This window comes from Bos javanicus, chromosome 14 (assembly GCF_032452875.1).
Source record: "Bos javanicus breed banteng chromosome 14, ARS-OSU_banteng_1.0, whole genome shotgun sequence".
NCBI classification, from domain to species: domain Eukaryota; kingdom Metazoa; phylum Chordata; class Mammalia; order Artiodactyla; family Bovidae; genus Bos; species Bos javanicus.
The window spans coordinates 44,577,762-44,599,891 of NC_083881.1; the positions used below are offsets into that span (position 1 = coordinate 44,577,762).

Sequence of the window (22,130 nt, forward strand, 5' to 3'; positions counted from 1 at the left end):
CTGGATTATGAACCAGGAAGAAACCCAGGCTGCATGTACTGTTGTTTATTCAGTATAGCTGTCCTGTTAATCCCTTATGTAAGAGGAGTAGTGAGACTGTTGCTCCTAAATATCAGGATGTTATGGTTCAATGGAAGGAAGATATGACACTTAAGTATCTACATTCTTAATATAAGTGAAAATGACTAGAATAAAAAGGCATAAGTATTTCAGCTACTGTTTCTTCAAATACATACATTTTCCTGAAGAGAAGGGTCTCTGTAGTCTCACTGCTCAATTGCAAGCAACTCACAGAGGGCCATCTTTTATCGGGAAACTCAAGCAATTCTCTGGCATGAGAAAACTATTCCCACAACTCTGTCAAGATGCTACTTCATGGCTCTCTTGTCCACAGTAATTTTTCCTAGGAAATTATAATTTTATGGTTAAATTAAGGCAAAAAATTTCTCTACAGAAAATCCTGAAGATCTTGAGAAAACTTATGTAGTCAATTAGTTCTGAAATGTAGTTATACCCAGGCTTGGTGTTTTCTCTTGACTACTGTTACCAACAATAGTTTCTACTGAGTCTAATTTTTAAGCCATGCAAATTACAGAAGTCTTCAGAATGCCAATAATAGCATGCTGGGATTAATTATTGACTCAGAAGGGATAATGTCAACTACTGAATCATCAGCATATCTCCTGCCACACCTGGGCTGTTCTCTGGATGACTTCCATCTAAATGTTGACAAAACTTGACCTTGGATAGTTGCTAAGATTTGATGGGACTAGAGCCAGAGGGGCATATACGCCAGTAGAACAGGCTCCATGTTCATTAACTAGGTTATCCTGCTCCACCTATGGCAAGAAGTGTGCTTTCTGAGTTTTCAACATTAAGGCTGATTGAAAGCTTCCAATCAAAAGGTATTTATTCTTGTAATTCCATGCAGTGCCCGGGATTCAATCCTGATGTAAACCCTAGTAGTTAAGTTGAAAGATCGAGGCCCAGTGAATGGTCACCTAAAAGGGATAAGCATGCCTATTTGATAGGGATAGAGTAGGATAATTAAATAGTTTAGAAATCCCAATAGGGAATTAAAGATGGAAAGGGAATTTTAAGGGAGTTTGCGAGACTGTTGTAGGCTAATGACCACTCAAGAAAAGAATCCAGTAACCTAGCAACAATCTACTCTACCTTGAAGAAAGACCAGGAAGATTCAAGCACCACATTCAAGCCAAAAACCCTGATAGTTAATATACAAGACAGTAGATACAGAGTCTGAATCTTATTCCACAAAGTCAGGGAATTAATGGTCTTTGAAGAATAGCATTTCTGCATGTAACCAAGTCAGGAATATAGGTGAAAGGGGTAAGAAACTAGGTAAAAGGGGACACTACACTGAAACCTGAGATGAATTGCCATAGTTTAGTGTATGTTACCACACTCTTGCTAATATACATGTGATTTAAATAGAACCGTCGCAGTCCCAGTTAGACCACATAGGGCCAAAAGGAGGAACTAACAATATTAGCATTGACGTTTAACCAAGAATGAGGAAGGAGGTGGTCTTCTCCCCCTCCCTTCTTTTTCTGTGATTATAAAAGTGTAGCCCTCTTTGTTCTCAGGGCTATGTTCCCTTACTGGCTTGCTTAAGTCTCTCCTAAGCATTCAATGCTAATACATTCACTCTTCGCCTGCCACTTTGGCTCATGCTGAATTCTTTCTGTGATGAGACAAAAGAACCTGGGCTTCAGTAAGTCCTGACCCCAGGTGAGCAGTTTCAATTAAAAGACAGTGGGATTAAGTCCTCTTCTAAGTCAGAGATCATGAGTTCAAGTCCCAGTCTGAGGTGCATCTGGATTCAGGTCCCATCTGAGAAGGAGTGTGGTTTCACATTTTTTATAGTTAAAATACAGGCCCACAATTAGAACACTATATTACACATTTTGAGTGGTCCTGGTAGCAGTCCCAGCAAGGGTGTGGTGGAGGAATGCACTGTTTTTCTAACTGATTTAGCTGGGAGCCAGAGGACAAGAGTTCGGACCACAGTTGTGCTCCTGATTAGTCTGGGAAGGGCATTTAACCTAGTCTCCTATTTCTCTTCGCAACATAAAATTAGTAAGGAACTGACCTTGAAGTTTGTTGTCAAGACTGATGACATCTTAAGGAGGCTCGTCTTTGAGGAAAAGGGAGCTTCATAGCAGTCTCTTAGGCCTCACTGCTTCAACAAGGGGAGGTAAATAGATTAAAGAGAGTGAAATAACAGTAATAAAAAGGGCATTGTGGAAAAAGACTAAATAATACTGTCTAGCCTGTTAAACTGGGAAGGTGATGGCACCCCACTCCAGTACTCTTGCCTGGAAAATCCCATGGATGGAGGAGCCTGGTAGGCTGCAGTCCATGGGGTCACTGGGAGTCAGACACGACTGAGCAACTTCACTTTCACTTTTCACTTTCATGCATTGGAGAAGGAAATGGCAACCCACTCCAATGTTCTTGCCTGGAAAATCCCAGGGACGGGGGAGCCTGGCTGCTGTCTATGGGGTCACACAAAATCGGACACAACTGAAGAGACTTAGCAGCAGCAGCCTGTTAAAACCTTTTCTTGCTTCTATTATCTATAATTTCTAGGTCAATTATGCTAATGTCAGCCCAGGGCCTAACTGAGTTAAAGAAAGCATATAGGAAGATTAGTATTGACATGATGTCAAGAGAAGAGTGGTATGTGGTATGGAAGTGGCAAATCAGGCCTCCATTTGAATATAATAGACTAATTTGGTACAAGCTCCTAATAGAACTTGATGGTTAATCATATCCCTGTGGAGCAAAACTTAAGTCTGGCAGATCACAAATCCCAGAGAAAACAGTTTCACATATAAGGTTGACATCAAACTTTTAACAGTTAATTCTTTAAAGGTAGCCTTTGAGAAAGTCTAGAAAATCAGTCAATGATATTTATTGAGGTCTTTGTGTATGCAAGGTCTGGGTTAGGCTCCTTAGACTTGATCATAACTTATTGTCAGATCATCAAAAAGAAAATTCAATATGAGAAACAGAAAATTTCTCATATAAAAAGTAAAGTGTATTAATTTAAAAATTAATATGTGAACAAGTTATCTTGTCCTATTTTTCCCCTAGGAAGTCTTCACAAACTGGGAAAGAAAATTTTCTCCCAAGTTTCCTCCATAAGCCATGATGACATATAGTCTTAAGCTTAGCTATGGTGGATCTCTGTCCTGAGGCAGGCTCCCCAGCTCAAGTTAAGTCTCTCTCCATATAGGAAACTATCGGGATAGAGCAAAGAATCTTTCCCCAAGAACTGGAAGCACCAGCCCGGGAACAGGACGGTTTGGTTATTCCTTTTGGAATAGCTCCATCTTCCTCTCTATGAGGCTGAGCCTTGACAGAGCTTTATTTGAGAACGGAGACATTTTTGTTGAATCTTAGAAAACAGTGAGAGGTGAGCAGCTGACCTTGAAATATCAGCAGCATTTGGATTGAGTTTCAGCATGTAATGTATTAATAGTATGCATTCCTAACTGCAATTTCTAAGTGTGGCTTCTGTATTCAGAGTAAATATTGGCTGACAAGTCTTCGCGTGTTGTGGATGGGGAGATAGCCCTTTGCTCCTACTTCACTTTAAGAGATAAAGCCAAGTGCCTTTGAGTGGTCAATCCCAACACTGTATGCTCCCTCACCCCCTTGCCACACCCCGCCCCCAGCCACAATTACTGAGCAGTTCCAGCTGTTTCCTCATCTCAATCCTTAGTACTAACAGTCTGGCAACGGAGTAGAGGTATTTCAACAAAGTCTAAGCTTCATTCTCTGATTATCTCTCTGGATTCCCTAAACTTTCACAAGTGTGATTTAGCTTCTTTATTATTGGCTGTAGATTTTCTTCCCGGGAGCAATTCACAAGATGTTCATTTCTCATTCAAACAAGCAAAAAGATATGCACAAGTACAAAATAGTAAAAACCATTAAACTAGAAGATGTATCATATAGAAAAATTTATTGAAAAAAATTGGTCTAGAATCACATATTTCACATATTAAAACTTCAAATATAGGGAGGGAGGAGTGGAATGCAGGGAAATTTTATTCTTAGGTTTGATAATGTGAAGAATTTGGTTAAGCATGTTTTTAAAAGCTTTAAAGTAGCCAATGGCACAGAATTAGACTGAAAGAGTAGTATGAAAGCTATTAGTTGTAATAATTAACTTAAAATTAAATGTCCTTATTTAAAGACCTAAGCTAGAATTTCCCAAACTGGTATCCTAAACATTACCATGTCACAAAATGTTAGAGTTGGACGTGATTTAGCGATTCAGTTCAGTTCAGTTCACTCAGTCGTGTCCGACTCTTTGCGACCCCATGAATTGCAGCACGCCAGGCCTCCCTGTCCATCACCATTTCCCAGAGTTCACTCAAACTCACGTCCATCGAGTTGGTGATGCCATCCAGCCATCTCATCCTCTGTCTTCGCCTTCTCCTCCTGCCCCCAATCCCTCCCAGCATCAGAGTCTTTTCCAGTGAGTCAACTCTTCGCATGAAGTGGCCAAAGTATTGGAGTTTCAGCTTTAGCATCATTTCTTCCAAAGAACACCCAGGGCTGATCTCCTTTAAAATGGACTGGTTGGATCTCCTTGCAGTCCAAGGGACTCTCAAGAGTCTTCTCCAACACCACAGTTCAAAAGCATCAATTCTTCGGCACTCAGCCTTCTTCACAGTCCAGCTCTCACATCCATACATGACTACTGGAAAAACCATAGCCTTGACTAGATGGACCTTTGTTGGCAAAGTAATGTCTCTGCTTTTGAATATGATATCTAGGTTGATCATAACTTTTCTTCCAAGGAGTAAGCATCCTTTAATTTCATGGCTGCAATCACCATCTGCAGTGATTTTTGAGCCCCAAAAAACAAAGTCTGACACTGTTTCCACTCTTTCCCCATCTATTTCCCATGAAGTGATGGGACTGGATGCCATGATCTTCGTTTTCTGAATGTTGAGCTTTAAGCCAACTTTTTCACTCTCCTCTTTCACTTTCATCAAGAGACTTTTTAATTCCTCTTCACTTTCTGCCATAAGGGTGGTGTCATCTGCATATGTCTATTAAACTTTCCTCACTTTCAAAAATTATTATTTTCTGCTTGATTTGGGTGGTTTCCACTACTTTGTGTCCAGTTCACTGATGTGTTACTTTGTATTATCTCAATAGTACTGATTTATTTTAGCATACTTTTATGTTTTAGTTATTGTAGTCCTTAGCTCTGTTTGTTTCTACTTTATATTTTCTTTAAGTTTTCACTAAGTTCATCCATTCTTTTTTGTTTTTATCATTTTACTGTTGTTTTTATTTATTTATTTATTTTAATTTAAATTTATTTATTTTAATTGGAGGCTAATTACTTTACAATATTGTATTGGTTTTGCCATACATCAACCATCCATTCTTTTCCCAGGTTCACTGAGTATCTTCCTGATCATTTATCAGGTGAATTTCTTTTCTTTACTTCATTTAGTTTCCTGAGGTTTTGTTTCGTTTCTCTGTTTGGAACATATCCATCTGTTTCCTCATTTTATCTAATTCTCTGTGTTTAGTTCTATGTATTAGGTAGGTCAGTTACATTTACCAATCTTTGAGGAGTAGCCTTATATAGGAGATGTTCTGTAGGGCCAGTAACACAGTCCCTTATGGTCATCAGAGCTATATGCTCCAGGAGTGTCCCCTAAGTGGTCTCTGTGAGCCCTTCTGTTCTAGTGGGGCTGAGTACTGTAGATGTGCCAGTGGGTGGGGCTGGCTCATAGCCTGGTGGGCTGCCAGGTCTATCTTGTGTCCACTGGTTCCTGGCCCACTGATGGGTGGGGCTGGGTCTCCAGGCAACTGGCTGTGGGGTGTGAGGGAGACCAGGGTAATGCTAGTACAACTGGTGGGTGGGTCCAGGTACCCAAACAGATGGTTGTGGGCCTTGGGGTTACCAGGAGTGGTGACAGCTTAAGGTTGGCAGATATGCCCCCAGTGCATATAGACTGGAGTGTGTGTGTGTGAGACTCTGTGACTCCCTGAGACAGTAGCTTACCAGTTTCCTCTGTCCGTGGAATTCTGCAAGCAAGAATATTGGAGTGGGTTGCCATTCCCTGCTCCAGGCAATCATCCCCAACTAGGGATTGAACCCAGGTCTCCTGCACTGAAGGCAGATTCTTTACTATCTGAGTGACCAGGGAAGCCCAGTGAGAGGACTCCAAAATGATTCTTGCCAGCACCAGTGTTCTTGAGTTGCGATGAGTTTCCAAAAATGGCTGCTGCCAGGGTCTATGTCTGCAGAGGGAGTCCCAGTTGCTTCCTGCCTCTCCAGAAGGCCCTCCCAAATCAGCAAGTAGGTGTGACTCAGGGTCCTTTGAATAACTAACTGCTCAGCTGGTAAAGAATCTGCCTGCAATGCAGGAGATCCCAGTTCGAATCCTGGGTCAGGAAGATCTGCTGGAGAAGGGATAGGCTGCCCACTCCAGTATTCTGGCCTGAAGAATTCCATGACTGTATAGTCCAAGGGGTTGCAAAGAGTCAGACATGACTGAGCAATTTTCAGTTTGCACTGAGACTCAAAGCATTTGAAATTTTGTCATAAACTGATAACATGTCTTCAAAATAACTAATTTATTACAGTAAAGTCTTCTCATAAATAAAGCAATACCAAGTGTATCTTCTTTCTGGAATTTACTGAATGTTTTTACATATTTCATGCTTTATAATATGCAGCTATATCTTACAGCTAAATCTTATGCATTCCAAGCTTTATACTCTTCATAAATATTTTAATTCAAATAAATTTCAGAGTATAACTTTCCCCCTAACCCCAAAATATAACTTTTAATCATTTCTGACTTCATTAGTGTTCTCTATCATAAAATTAATATTATAAATCTTGGTTTAGGTTGTTAATTCTTAAAGTGGCTCTAGTTTGTATTCAAGGAACTTTAAAAATTTTCTAAATTTATTTGGAAAAATAGCTCATTTTATTTGAAAATTGCAATTCCAATTGTGTATCTCTGAGTATTCTTTTTTATCTACCTAATATTTTTTCTACATCTTAACTGCCTAAATTATAATATCTATGGCTTGTCACAACTGATTACTTCAAATATTACTCCTGTTTCACCAATTAGAAAAGCTTGTTTTGATTCAGAAGTCAATGATCTCTTCTAGGGAAAGGTCCAGATAAGAGAATTTCAAAATTAAAAAAGTGTTTTGGCTAGGAGATGCATGTGTGTGTGTTAAGTCACTTCAATCATGTCTGACTCTGTGCAACTCCATGGATTGTAGCCCTCCAGACTCCTCCGTCCATGGGATTCTCCAGGCAAGAATACTAGAGTGGGGAGTCTTGCCCTCCTCCAGGGGATCTTCTCGACCCAGGGATTGAACCCATGTCTCCTGCAGCCCCTGCATTGCAGGCAGATTCTTTACGACTGAGCCACTGGGGTTAACTCAGCTAGGAGATATGTACATATAATTGGTTTTATAAATTTTTGTTTCCCACAGAAGGACCAAATCTAGAAGGAAACTTGAACACCAGTAAGATAACTCTATGTGAAATATTCCAAAATTTGCAAGATCTGCCCAAATGTATTTCCATTAGCAGGAAAGTGAAAAGGAAAACTTACAGAAAATGTTAATTTCCCTGAAAAGTGTGTGTGTGTGTGTGTGAGAGAGAGAGAGAGAGATGAAGCAATTGAAAAGACTTCAGTAAAACAACAGGTACTGCTGATCTAACCCTGCTCTGGTTCACTCACTCACAGCTTTCAGAAACTGAATATAGATTTTCTCTTTCTTCTACTTTCTCCTACCCAGTCATTTGCAACTCACTTTTGAAAGGAAATATTAAGAGGCTGGACTGAATGCTAGAGTTACAATTATTTTCTGAGTTCCACCCTATAATTTTTCTAACCAAAACCTATACTAAAGAATTGGTATGGTTTAGGAAAATTGTTGTAAATAAATCAGCCTTCTTGGATGAATTCTCAGGTGTTAGTTCATTGGGTGTGTGTAGTCACTCAGTTGTGTCTGACTCTTTGTGACCCCATGAACTGTAGTCTGTGAGGCTCCTCTGTCCATGAAATTCTCCAGGCAAGAATACTGGAGTGGGTTGCTATTCCCTTCTTCAGGGGATCTTTCTGACCCAGGGATCAAACCTGGGTCTCCTGAATTGCAGGACCATTCTTTAACATCTGAGTCACCAGGGAAGCCCATTAAGAAATATATTTCCTAATGAAACTAACATCTTGACAACTCTTAGTACTGTTGGACACCTAGCCATGAAATGCTTTAGTGTATATCACATTGCTGCATTCATTGGCACCTTAAGGAGATTAACTGACATCCTTAACTAGATGTCTTATTTCTGCCCCAAAGAGCTAGTTTAGTTTAAAGCAACATTCTCAAGCCTATCTGACTCAATATTAATTAGCTCTTGGTTCCATAAGCTTATTTTATCTGCAGATGACAATAATTCTTTTTTCTATTTCTCCAAAATGAGATATTAGTGAGAATGGAGGGCACCTCAATGACTCAACACATTCCCGCTCTCTTCTTGATTTTGTTATTTGGTATCTTTTCTTCAAAGTATTGTGCATCAACTCTTAAGTACTACTATATAGGGCATTCAAGATAGTTTTATCTATTCCAAGGTAATTTCTTCCTGAATTTTCCCCCAAAAGAGTTACAGAATAATAAAGTCCATAAAAGCCATGTTCATGAACATTATACGAGAAAGAAAATGACAAGAATATGAGAAAAGGACAGGTGAAATCTTAGGAGTCAGAGGACCGAGAAATCCTTATTAACAGAGAGATTAAGGACAGTTTCCTAGAGAAGGTGAAGGTCAACTGTCTCCTGTACTGAAACAGGCTGTTTGTGTGTGTTCAGTCGTGTCTGACTCTTTCCGACCCCACAAACTATAGCTTGCCAGCCCCCTCTGTTCATGGGATTTTCCAGGCAAGAATGCTGGAGTGGGTTTCCATTCCCTACTCCAGGGGATATTTCCCACGCAGGGACTGAATGTGTTTCTTGCATCTCCTGCCTTGGCAGGCAGACTCATTACCACTGCACCACCTGTACCGGTCTCAACCTAGGCTGGTCCCTTGAGCTGGGAACACAGAAATCCAACAGGTATGAGGCATTCATGTACATAAAGAAACAGTGAAAGCTAATCCATTTAGGAGGAAGTACGAATCAAGGAAGAAGAATCACTTGGATCCAGAGGGCAAAAACCCTGAGCAAGTGATGCCTTAAGGTTTTCTTCCTTGTCTTCCAAACCCCCAAGCCTGGCTCTGTTTCTGCCTTTGAGTTACAGAAATACCCTCTCTATTATTCACACATCACAATGCTGCATCCTTTTTGGTTACTGCTCTGATTCTTCCCTCCTCATAATTAAGCTCATTCTTTTAAATCATGAACCCTCTGCAACCAGTGTAGACTGGTTTGCCCTTACCATTGTGTGAATGGCTCCATCCAAGTGACAACTGGTTCCCTAATTGTTACTACCATTAGAGTCTTTGCAAGCCAGTAGAGAATCTGTCTGCAGTGCCAGAGACCCAGGTTCGATCCCCGGGTCGTGAAGATACCCTGGAGAAGGAAATGGCAACCCACTCCAGTATTCTTGCCTGGAGAATCCCATGGACAGAGGAACCTGGTGGGCTACAGTCCATGGGGTCACAAAGAGTCGGACACGACTGAGCAACTAACACACACTTTCCTTGCAACTTGTGGACCACTTTATCCCACCTTTGACTTCCTAAATAGGACCCTCTCTTAATTCTGCTGCTAAGTCACTTCAGTCGTGTCCGACTCTGTGCGACCCCATAGACGGCAGCCCACCAGGCTCCTCCGTCCATGGGATTTTCCAGGCAAGAACACTGGAGTGGGTTGCCATTTCCTTCTCCAATGCATGAAGGTGAAAAGTGAAAGCGAAGTCGCTCAGTCGAGTCCGACTCTTAGCAACCCCATAGACGGCAGCCTACCAGGCTCCTCCGTCCATGGGATTTTCCAGGCAAGAGTACTGGAGTGGGGTGCCATTGCCTTCACCGTCTCTTAATTCTATGACCCCTCAAAGCATCATTTCTCTCTCTTATCTTTTCTTCTAACACCTTATTTAAAAACTGTTACACCTCAAGATTCCCTGACGCTCCTACTTATTCACTGGGTATGCCTCCCTGAGTGAGCTCATTCCATCCAATGGGCTCAGTTAACATCTTCTGCCAAACTCATCGTCTGTTCTGGGCTCAGGTGCTAAGACATCTCTAGTCCCATCAATTTCAGGCAATGTTGTAGGTCAGAGTCTCTGGCAATTCACACTAAAAATTTGCATGTACCCATTTGTTAGGAAATGCTCTTGGGAACAATATCTTTAGAAGGTGAAAGAAGGAAGCACTTTGGAGGGAAGTAGAAGTTACGTTGTAGTGCATTCAGAAAGCCAGAGGCAACTTCAGAGGGAGCTCTGAGGCTGGGATGGTCCTTCAGTAGTGTCTCTAGTTGGGGGGAAGGGGCTGGGCCTTTATACCTCTGCACTGACCAGCATGGAATGCTGGCTGCCCGTAACATGAGGGCAGTAACTAAAAAGGGATACAGCGTTGTGATATGTGAATCTATATGTTGACTAGGATGAGAAGCCACTCATTCCCAGCAATGCAGAGGGTAAATCCTGCAACCCTGAAGGGGAATTTGGGCAGCTCAGTACAATATTCATTATACAGGCACCTAATGTGTCTATGTGCATTGGTCACTCATTAGCGTCCAACTCTTTGCGATTCCATGGACTGTAGCCTGTCAGGCTCCTCTGTCCACGGAATTCTCCAGGCAAGAATACTGGAATGGGTAAAAACTCTATTATCTTTTCCATAAATGTATTTCTTCTCTTGCCTTTCTTACATTTTTTAAATTGCTCTTCTGTCTAGTAACCCGCATCAGATGCTAAGGGGTCATCAAGTCTCCCCATTAAGTCCTCCTTAGCAGCTAATCCAAAACCCAACTCTCTCCACCCTTAATTTTTCATTTTTCCTTTTCCTCCTTGCCCACCTTGTGGTCAGGGGCCTAATGCAGACATATCATCATCTGCAATAGTCACTTCGTTGCTACTGTAGGCTCACGTCTTGCATCCTTCCTTCCTGTCTATCCTTCACTTCACCTCCAGAGTGATCTGTCTCTAATGTAAGACTGACCACACCAGTCTCCTGTTTGGTCAGTGGGCCCCACTGTCCTCTGTATAGTGACCACACTTCTCCAGCCTCATCTGAATTCCACAGTTCGCCATTCAGATGTGCCTTCCATCCTCCAAGTACATTAGGCAATTTCATATCTTCCTGTCTTTGATCATGAAGCTCTTTCTGCCTGGAATATTCTTTCATTTTACTCCCTTGCCTCTTGAGAATGCCTATTCACTTTTCAAGTCTTAATTCAATCAGTAACCCTCTGTGAAATCTTTCCTGGCTCGTTTCATCCTGTTCTCTATTTATGTTCTTTCTTTATGATCCAACATACTGCTATCCTTGTGTCTGTAATTTTTAATTGCACTTTTTGAACCTATGACTGTCCTACTATTTTTATCCTCCTGGAAGGCAGAAATTATGTCTGATTTATTCCTGAGGAGCATGGAAGAAAGCACATTAATTAATGATAAATGAAAGGATTGTTACATAGGGGAAGGGGTCAGTGCTAACAGACAGGATGCATTTGAAAAGCAAAACCCAAAACAAATGAGTTTGGTTTGGGGACTTTCTTTGGCTATGCCCCCCAGCCTCATGGTATGACGGGAAGAGACAATATGAAGTTATTATCCTTCATCCTTCATAATTCAAGATGAAGAACTGAAAAGCTGGGTTCATTGGAAGGGCACAGGGTAGAAGAGATCAAAGTTTCCAGTGAGAGCTTTACTGCAACGGCTCCCCATAGGGCATGACTGGGTTGGAGACAAACGAGTCTGCAGTCTGGTGGATAGGTGGTAAGAACAGAGTTGGTCCAGGAATTGGAGGATGAAAGGCAGAATCAGTAACAGTGAGGCAGTGAGAGGGGAAGGAAAAGTTTGGATTTCAAAATTTTGGAAATGAAACTAGTGGGTGATGACAAGGTACAAGGCCCAGTTTTAAATGTAGGCACCTACATGGGAAGGTAATGAAGAAAAAGGTTGTTATCACTCAAGACACTGAAAATCTTTGAGATCTTTGTGGGTTATTATGAGAGTGACTATATATCCTGGTGTTCTTGGGCCCAACCTGGTTTATACCTCTTTTTTACACCTCTTTTTCCAATTATTATTGGAAATAATAATAATTATTGCTAGTATAATAACAATTATTATTGCTAGCATTTCTTTCCCTCTCAAAAGTGTCTTTGTTTGGATGATAAATGAAACAGTCAGTCTAGTTTTTACTAACATTCCCCCACCCCCGCCGCCCCCAGAAAAGCATGGTACTTCTTAGTGTAGCTAAGATAGCTTTGTGAACTTTGGGTGAAAAATGAGATTTTCAAAATTAGAACTGTATAAATTAGAATTAAAACGTAGCATTTAGAAAACAGTTATTGCAGTTTACCATGAGAAGATAATAATAACAAATGCATTTTTAATGATAACATATCTCACAATAGAATTTTTAAATTTCACATTTATGCACAAATTTTTAGGTTTTCTTTAGTATGAGTCCTAACTTTTAACGTTTTTTAGAATACAGTGTGCTAAAACAAATTAGCAAAGCTAATAACATGTGGCTAAATAATTTACACCTAAGGAGAAGTCTGTCAACTGAGAGATGTTTTGAATATAACTGGTGCACTGCATTAAGGAAAGAATGCAGGATGAAAAATCAGAGGACGGGCTCGGCTTCTTACCAGCTAACATGAAAATAACCAAGTCAATTATCCTCTCTAAGCCCATTTCCTCACTGGTAAAGAGGGATAATAACAGTCATCTGACCTCTCAAAGGGGCTGTGGTTAAAGACCAAATGAAATAATGGAAAATTGTCTTAAGAACTGTATGAACGTAAGTAGACCAAATGTCCTTCTACAAACAAAACAACAAATATGGAAATAAGAAAAGGAGAAAAGGATTCCAGGTGAGTTATTAGGATTTTTGTTCTGTGTTAACTTGAATATTTTTACATAAATATAGTTAAATGAATTTTTCTCTGTTAATATGTAAGTAGAATGTTTACTATTGAAAAACTCATTTCATAAAATAGGACATTGGAAAAATACTGGGAATAACCAAAAACCACAGCTATCTTGTTATAAAACTGCCTTCTCATTTTATGTGGAAGACAAAGTCAGTAAGGAACCAAAGGCCTGAGGAGAACAGGAGGCAATTTTTGGAGACGGAAATATCCGATTCATTCTTTTAGAAGTGTTTTACCTATTAAAAGCCCTCAAACTAGCTATCAAAAGGTCAACAGCTTTATAGATTAACTCACTCAGCCCATGTCAGAGGTTAGGAACTCTCTGGTGAGAACAGCTGTTGATCATTTGTCTTTCCACATCAAAGACCTAGAAAGACTCTTTAATAAATTATGGAATTATTAAAGAGATTAAGTTAGTTCAAATTAGTTCCTGGTATAAAGAAAATGCATACCACAACAGGAGTTTCCCTATAATGAAAGTACAAAATAATAAAAATGAATTGGAGCAGTGAAGTTTCCTAGAAAATCTGTTACTGGTGGTAAAACATATGAGACTATTTGATTTTTTAAAAATTATGCCTAGAACACTTTATTCAAAGTTTGCAAATATGTAAAAAATGGTATGTAAAACACTACATCTAAATTTATATGGAAAAGTTCTTTATTTTTCATTCAAAATATAGTTTTTCAGAGAGTAAACTCAATTTTAATTATTAAAAAGTCAAGTTTATTTTTGCACACATTTTGCCAAAAGCTTCTAGAATAATAGAAAAACAATGTAGATATTTGTGGAAATGAATATACTTTTGTAAGAAAATGAATATATATTTTCCTTCCAGTTTTATTGATATATAATTGACAAACCACTTTGCATAAATTTAAGGTGTACAGCATAATGATTTTACTTACACACATCATGAAATGATTACAAGTCTAGTGAACATCATCTCATATAAAGGCAAAATAAAAGAAAACATTTCTCTTGTGATGTGAATTAAGGATTTACTCTATTTTCATATATAACATATAGCAGTGCTAATGATATTAATTGTGTTGTACATTACAAAATGAATATATTATGAATTTCAACTTTGATCTAGGATCTGTGTGAGGCATATTACATGGATTATGGTATTTAATTCCCATAGCAATAAACAAGGTAGGGGTAAGTCCTACCCTCACTTTTTATAAAAGTGAAGGAAAGTATAGTTCAGTTAAGTCAGAAGTCAGGTAGACAGAAATCTTTATATTCTCCCCCACCTTGCCCCACCCCAACCCATGATTCCAATTCCCTGGTTATTTAATCAGACACTAATCTAGGTAGTGCTGTGAAGGGATTTCTCAGCTGTAATTAAAGCCCCAAGTCAGTTGACCTTAAGACATGGAGATTATCCAGATGGACCTGATCTAATCACATGTGTCTCCAAAGGGCAGATTCCAAAATCCAGAGAGAATTGAGGGGTGAGGACTCAGCCTTGCTTCCGCAGCTTTAAAGATAGAGGGGCCCCATGTGTGTGGGCAGCCCCTGTGAGCAGAGAGTGGACCCTGGTGGAGAGCCAGCAACCAGGGCCTCAATCCAGCAACCAAGAGGAAATGAATTCCCCCTGGCCTCTTCAGATGAGAGCCTGGCCAACACCTGGGTTTTGGCCTTGTGAGACCTGAAGCAGAGAGCCCCACTGAGCCACTCTGGACTTCTGAACTACAGAACTGTGGAATAATAAATGGGCATCCTTTTAAGTTGCTAAATTTGTGGTAATCTGTTACAGCTGCAGCAGAAATAGAATCCAGAAACTCAAAGTTATGGAGCAAATAAGCAATAGATCTAAGGTTTAACCCATTCAGCCTAAAGCCTCATAATGAAAACAGATGGGAGCAAGAAGAGCAGGTTGATTTGAAGAAATTTCATTCATTCATTTATTCATTCATTAATTCACTCATTTATTAACTATTAAATATTTTTTATTATCTTTTATATGGCAGGCCTATCTCTGTAAGGGCTGCAGAGATTAAAAAAAAAAAAAAAAGGTCCAGTCCCTTTCCTCAAAGAGCTCACAATTTAAGGATTGAAGGCAGACAAGCAAATGGGTTGGGGCAGTGCAGTGTGTCTCTTAAGTACTTTAAGAAGACAGCTTAGAAGTTATGATAGCACAGATGCTTTTAGTCTGATTTCTTACCAAGTTGCCTGAGGTAGGAAGGATAATGGCCCACAAAGATGTCTTGTTATAACCTCCAGAACCTCTGACTATATTACACAGCAAGAGGAAATTAAGGATATGAACAGATCTAAGGTGGTTTATCAGCTGATCTTAAGGCAGGGAAGTAATTCAGGATTACTCAGATGGAACCAGTATAGTCACAGCTCCTTAAAAATGGAATAAAAGAGGTCAGAGTGATTCGATGTGAAAAGGACTAGACAGATTTTTACTGGCTTTGACGATGGAGGAAGGGGCCACCAATAGGTATGTGGGGAGTCCCCAGAAGCTGTAAAAGACAATGAAATGGATTCCTTCTTAGAGTTTCCAGAAAGGAACGTAGCCCTGTTGACACCTTGATTTTAGCCTAGCTGTTTTGGATTTCTGACATTAAGAATTCAGTTCAGTTCAGTTGATCAGTCGTGTCTGACGCTTTGTGACCCCATGGACTGCAGTACGCCAGGCCTTCCTGTTCATCACCAACTCCCGGAGTTTACTCAAACTCATGCCCATTGAGTTGGTGATGCCATCCAACCATCTTATCCTTTGTTATCCCCTTCTCCTCTCACCTTCAATCTTTCCCAGCATCAGGGTCTTTTCAAATGAGTCAGCTCTTTGCATCAGGTGGCCATAGTATTGGAGTTTCAACTTCAGCATCAGTCCTTCCAGTGAATATTCAGGACTGATTTTCTATAGGATGGACTGGTTGGATCTCCCTGCAGTCCAAGGGACTCTCAAGAGTCTTCTCCAACACCACAGTTCAAAAGCATCAATTCTTTGGCACTCAGCCTTCTTCACAGTCAAACTCTCACATCCATACATGACCACAGGAAAAACCATAGCCTTGACTAGACGAACCTTTGTTGGCAAAGTAATGTCTCTGCTTTTGAATATGCTATCTAGGTTGGTCATAACTTTTCTTCCAAGGAGTAAGCATCTTTTAATTTCATGGCTGCAGTCACCATCTGCAGTGATTTTGGAGCCCCCCAAAATAAAGTCTGCCACTGTTTCCACTGTTTCCCTATCTATTTGCCATGAAGTGATGGGAATTATACATTAAGAATTATACGATATTAAGTGTGTGTTATAAGCCAAAAAAATTCATAGGTTTATGTTATCGCACCAGTAAGAAGCTAATACATGCCTGACATGAGATGACTTGAAAATAGAAAGGGATACATATAATGGTTGTTTTATTTTAGCTAATATTCAAGAGATAGTCTTTAAATATTGAGAGCATATGAAAGTGAAAATGAGGGCAGAAAGCATAGATCATTAGAGGAAATATTAATAAATTAAATTTAATCAAATTAAAGTTTCTGTTCTTCTAAAAAATGAAAAAAAGTGTCCAACTGGGAGCAAATATTTACAAGCTTATGTCTGATAAAGGATTTGTATTCAGACTACCTATAATTCTTAAAAATCAATAAGATATGTGCAGTGAGATCCTATACATACCTAAACTGGCCTTAATAAAAAATTGATAGTGTTAAGTGTGAATAAAAATGGGAGCAACTGTGATTCTCAAACATTGCTGGTGCAAATACAAAATGGCATAACCACTCTGGGTGATGGGTTGACCAGTTACTTTTAAGGTATACATCTGCTTAACATGTGACCTGGCCATCCCATTCCTATGTATTTATCCAAGAGAAATAAATAGATGTGTCAAAACTAAGATCTGGATGTGAATGTTTATAGCAATTTTATTCATAATCACTCAAATTGAAAACAGCCCGTCAACTGTTGCATGGAGAATCAAAGTGTGAACCACTCAGTAATAAGAAGAAATGAATTGATACCTGCAACAATATAAGAACATTTCAAAAGGATTATGCTCAGTGGAAGAAACCAGATTCAAATGACCACATATTTTATGATCTCATTTAATATTTTAAAAAAAGCAGGTCTGGGAGTGGGGGAATGTGACCACATAAGGACATTGAGGAAACATTCTGGGATAAAAAAAATACTACATATTTTGTTTGTGGTAGTGATGCTATAACTACAAACACATTAACAAAAATTCATTGATCTTAAAAAGAAAAATTTTATTATGTATAAAGTGAATCTGATTTAAACCCGCCCCACCTCCAAAACAAGTACAAAGCACATGACTTAAACAAGGGTCTGTCCAACTTTACAAATGTAATCTTTCTCTAGAAAATTTGGCTTTTAAATATAGAAGAGTAGAAAACCCATGTAGGTGCAAAGCTTTGCGATTGTATTTCATGCATTAAAATTCAACTGTAGCATATATTTCCTTGTCTGGTCTCTTTGATCAGTATAAAACTTACAAAAGAATATTTTAATTAAATATAAGAAGCCCAAGATGAATTAAGACAGACTGAAAGAAAAACAGGAAATGTTCTCACTTCATCTTCATAAAAAAATGCACTTGGAAGAATGGTTTGATACACTGTGAATAGAATACTGAGAATTGCACAATAGTTTGCTGAAATGAGTGTAATTTATCTCGCTCAATGCTCAGGAATAGCCTTTAAAGGACTCTTTTACTAAAAAGAGAAACATTTCCAGGCATGTAAAGTGTGCAAGGCTCCTCAGAGAAAAATACAAAGTACAGGGTATTATTATTTCATGAGCTTTGGGCTGACTTTGACAGTCATTACAGTTGTTCCATTTATAGTTGCTGGGGTTGCCTTCATAGAACACATCTTTCATATGTACATGAGCATTTGTAATTCATTAAAAGCACACACTCATTTTGGGAAATGCCGTGTTAGAGATACAGATACTGAACTTGTGGGAAAACAACTGTTTTGCCCACATTATTTAGTGCTATCAGAGACATAGAGAGAGGATCAGTACCCATGGGGGCTCTTTGGGGATCTGTGAGTCTCCATGTAATTATTTACATGAGGGAAATTTTTAAGATTTTTATTTTGTGAACACTTATTTTTAAAAATGTAATTTGGCAAGGAACTATGATCCTTGTGTCTTTTTCCACAGAGTGGGGCTGAAGATTGTAATAGGAAAACATTAGATTAGAAAAATGTAATTTCATTTTACTTATAAATTTATAACCTAAACGGGGAAAACAGCCCAATTCCATTCTTGGTTAATACTGTTCAATGGCAGCGTACTTCATTTGTACACGCAGCCTGCTTCTCACTGTTTTAATAAGCATTTCTGTCCCTTCCCTTGGGGGTTTGTAGTCACAGTCAATAGCCATAAACTATAAAGATGTGAGGATGTTTCATCTCATTAAGATGCCACGTAACTGGGATTCCTTCCTCATCCTTCTTACATCTGATTTGTGTTCCTCAAATGTGACCTTGAAGGCCTTCGTTGCTTTGCAAACACATTGCATGTCCCAAGGGCATATAATTAAGTAGGTCACATGCTTTATACTGCCTATTAGTACTTGCCTTTCAGCATGCATTTCCTCTCTTCTACTGTGGGAAAATTCTCTTTTTCATAAGACATTCTTGGAAAAGTTCTTGGCACTTTCTGCAGAAGAAATGTCCTTGATACATTGTGGGAACACTTCAGGTCATTCGGGATTTCATCGGCCATGAGAATAATTGCTCTCACATTTTTAAAAGAGTAGAATCCATTCATACTAATTGTAGGTTTGTACTTCCAGAGGTAGAAAAGCGGTCTCAAGGATGATAGTTGTGGTTATAACCTTTGCCAATTAAAATTTGAAAAATTCAATACTTTTTGAATAATGCTATCTATAAAATGTCACAACAAAATATTAAAAAAATTTAAATGTGTTTTGCTAATCTTGGCATTTATAAATTGGTTTGCATAAATGCATATGTAACTCGTAGCTGCTGCTGCTAAGTCACTTCAGTCATGTCCAACTCTGTGCGACCCCATAGACGGCAGCCCAGCAGGCTCCTCTGTCCCTGGGATTCTCCAGGCAAGAATACTGGAGTGGATTGTAACTCGTAGAGTTTCTCTTAATTCTTCTTGGAAATGGTATTTACCCTGCATTCTGTAGGATTTCCCAATCAAATAAATATATATGCTGGAATTGTTTATAATTTTGCTTTCATAACTTTAATAATTGAGTGTGAACTTTTAGCAACAAGACGAAATTTCATTTTGCTGACTATAATTCTTGAGTAGTATTAATAAAAGATTTAAAATATTTAGGACAAGCAGATTTTGAAGAAAATCAGGATTACTGGCTTTGCCCCTCCACCCCACCGTCACAATCCTTCATCCTTTGTAAAGCGTGTAAGTATTATACATTTCTCCACCAAAGAAATCCACTATTAACAGTTTAATCCTAGATGAAGCATTTGTGCCCTAATTAATAGGCCTATTTCATCAAGCTGGATTGTGTAACTAGTGATGTGCTCCTCTTAGTGATGCTAATAAAGAGGTAATGAAGAAAACACAATTGAGTTTTCACATGATGATCATGTTAAGAAATTAATAAGAGATGAAACGGTGGCAAAGAGATCACAGGACCCTGTAAGACAGTGATTCCCATATTTTATGTGCATGAAGATCACCTGGCAAACTTGTCAAGACACAGACTTTGATGCAATCACTCTCGGGTGGGGACTGAGATTTTTCTGACAAGCAGGAGGCACCATGCTTTGAATAGCACGTTTACAGACGTCCACCACATCAAGTTTACTGTTTGAGTAAACGCTATGGGGTGGCACACAGGTCCATGACATCGCCCAAGGCTGAGCTACTTCCTTGTACCCAAGGGAGCTGTAGCAATACACTGGGATACAAAATACACCTTCCAGATTAAAATATACCAGTTTGCCTTTTATTCCTCTGCTAGAACTTTCCTAAGCTGAGGCTGTCGACTTATAGAAGAATAACTGGTGCCAATTTTACTTTGAAATGTATCTTTGGGTTGGTGGTAACAGAGGAGGGTACAGGCCTCCATGTGCTGTGGACATAGTCAAAGAGGATGATTTATCAGGCGGTGGGCGGCGGGGGCAGGGGTGGTGATGCTGTGCTAGACTCTGTCCCTGTTTTGCGTGGATGCTAGTGTGTGCCTTTGGGGACCGCCACCCTGAGTTCAATGGAATTGTATTGCAATGGGCTTCTTACTTTCCTTTTTTGACCCTAAAACATGGAATGAAGCTTTCATTTCTAGTCTTACTGAATACAATGACTTTCTTTTTAATACAAGAGAAATTAAAGAATTTTATTATTCAACTGAAAATTCATAATCAAACCTTTGAATTTAATTTGTCTCTAATATTATCCACATAAATTTGAGAGGAAAAATCCAACAAAATAAAGCCAGTATACCTATGTAAGACGTATTATTCATTCAAGTTCCAGACAATAATTAGTCTCAGCAGTCTCATTTTTGGAGACACTTAATTAAGATAATCTGGCTGATGAACCTCCTACTTCATTATAACACACTTCTGCTTTGTTCTCTAGGATGACTGATTTCCTATGAAGAGTCAAGAGCCTGGAAAGACTAGAGATGATGAACTTACACAAAATCCAGAAAAACTAACTCGGAGGCCCCAGAAAAGTAATATTTAAAAGAGAAGAGAAGGGATGCTTAACTTTTCCTTAACATAATAAATAATGAGAAACGGACAAAAGAACTCAAAGATGCCATTTCAAACATTCTTGTGACTGCCTCAAGATATTTTTCTGTTTCTTTTTATTATCTTTGGCTGGGTGACGTTTCCTCATAAATAAATCAACAAAGCCAACAGTAATATGTAAAGGCTTATCATCAAGATTCTGCCAACAACAGGGGCAATTTCCATGTTTTGAAATAACAAATGAAACTGTGATGTGTTCTCTATAACTCACTTCCTTTTCCTCCTAGGCACGCGGCTACTTTGTGCACCTTCTGCTGTTAACTGTGGCCATGTGACTGAGTTTTAACTAATGAAATTTGGGTACAAATATGTTCTTTCTCTAAGACCGTCATGAAAACTCACCCACAAGTTTGCCTTCACTCTTTCCTCCCCCAGGACTGACTCAGAAGAGGGGAAGGGAGGAGCCACAAGGAGAGGCTTGGCCCACAGTTGGGCCCACCATGTACAGAGGGTGATGTGGGAAAAAAAACTCAATACCGGACTGTAAATTTAGAGAAAACAAAACTATTGTTTGGAGGCATTACACTTATGCATTTGTTTGTAATGCAATAAGCCTACCCTAAATATCACAGGTGGAAAACAGGAAATTAAAGTCTAGTTTTGAGGTCTGCTGTCTCCATTGAGGAGAGGGTTTAGGTCTTTGTTTTTGAATATTAGGCAGATTGCCTTGTATTTTTAGGTTCTTGGTACAGATTTGCTGAAATAATTGTACTACTCTCCAGATTCCTCTTCTGTTCTTGCTTCAGTGACCTAAAGGGTGATAGTCCAGGAGTCCATATCCCATTCAGACTTGTATCCAAAATTGATTGGAGCTATTCCATTAAAAAGAATTCTTTTCAGCTATAGTTGGCTATTGCAAGAAGTTCCTGTTGCAAAGGAACTTTTACATAAGTGATTTCACCTGTCAATATTTCTTTTCTGAATCATTTCCTTCTGTTTCAATCTAAAAGATGCTGTTATTTAGTGGTAGGAAAAGGTTGCTTGCATGCTAAGTCGCTTCAGTCATGTCCAACTCTTTGTGACCCTATGGACTGTAGCCTGCCAGTCTCCTTTATCCATGGGGATTCTCCAGGCAGAATACTGGAGTGGGTTGCCTTGCCCGCCTCCATGGGATCTTCCTGACCCAGGGGTTAAACTCGTGTCTGTCATGTCTCCTGAATTGGCAGATGGATTCTTTACCACTAGTGCCACCTGGAAAGTCCCAGCTAGAAAGCAGGAGAGAAGGATT

The 22,130-nt window shown here is 39.3% G+C and overlaps 1 long non-coding RNA gene across 1 annotated transcript in view; it reads left to right on the forward strand.

Moving 5' to 3' along the window:
* LOC133260579 (uncharacterized) overlaps positions 1–21,803 on the forward strand; it is a 60,165-nt gene extending 38,362 nt beyond the window's left edge. Inside the window, exon 3 of the long non-coding RNA XR_009740875.1 lies at positions 20,727–21,803. This is a non-coding gene — a long non-coding RNA (uncharacterized LOC133260579). The remainder of the gene's footprint in view (positions 1–20,726) is intronic.
* The last annotated feature ends 327 nt before the right edge of the window (positions 21,804–22,130 follow it).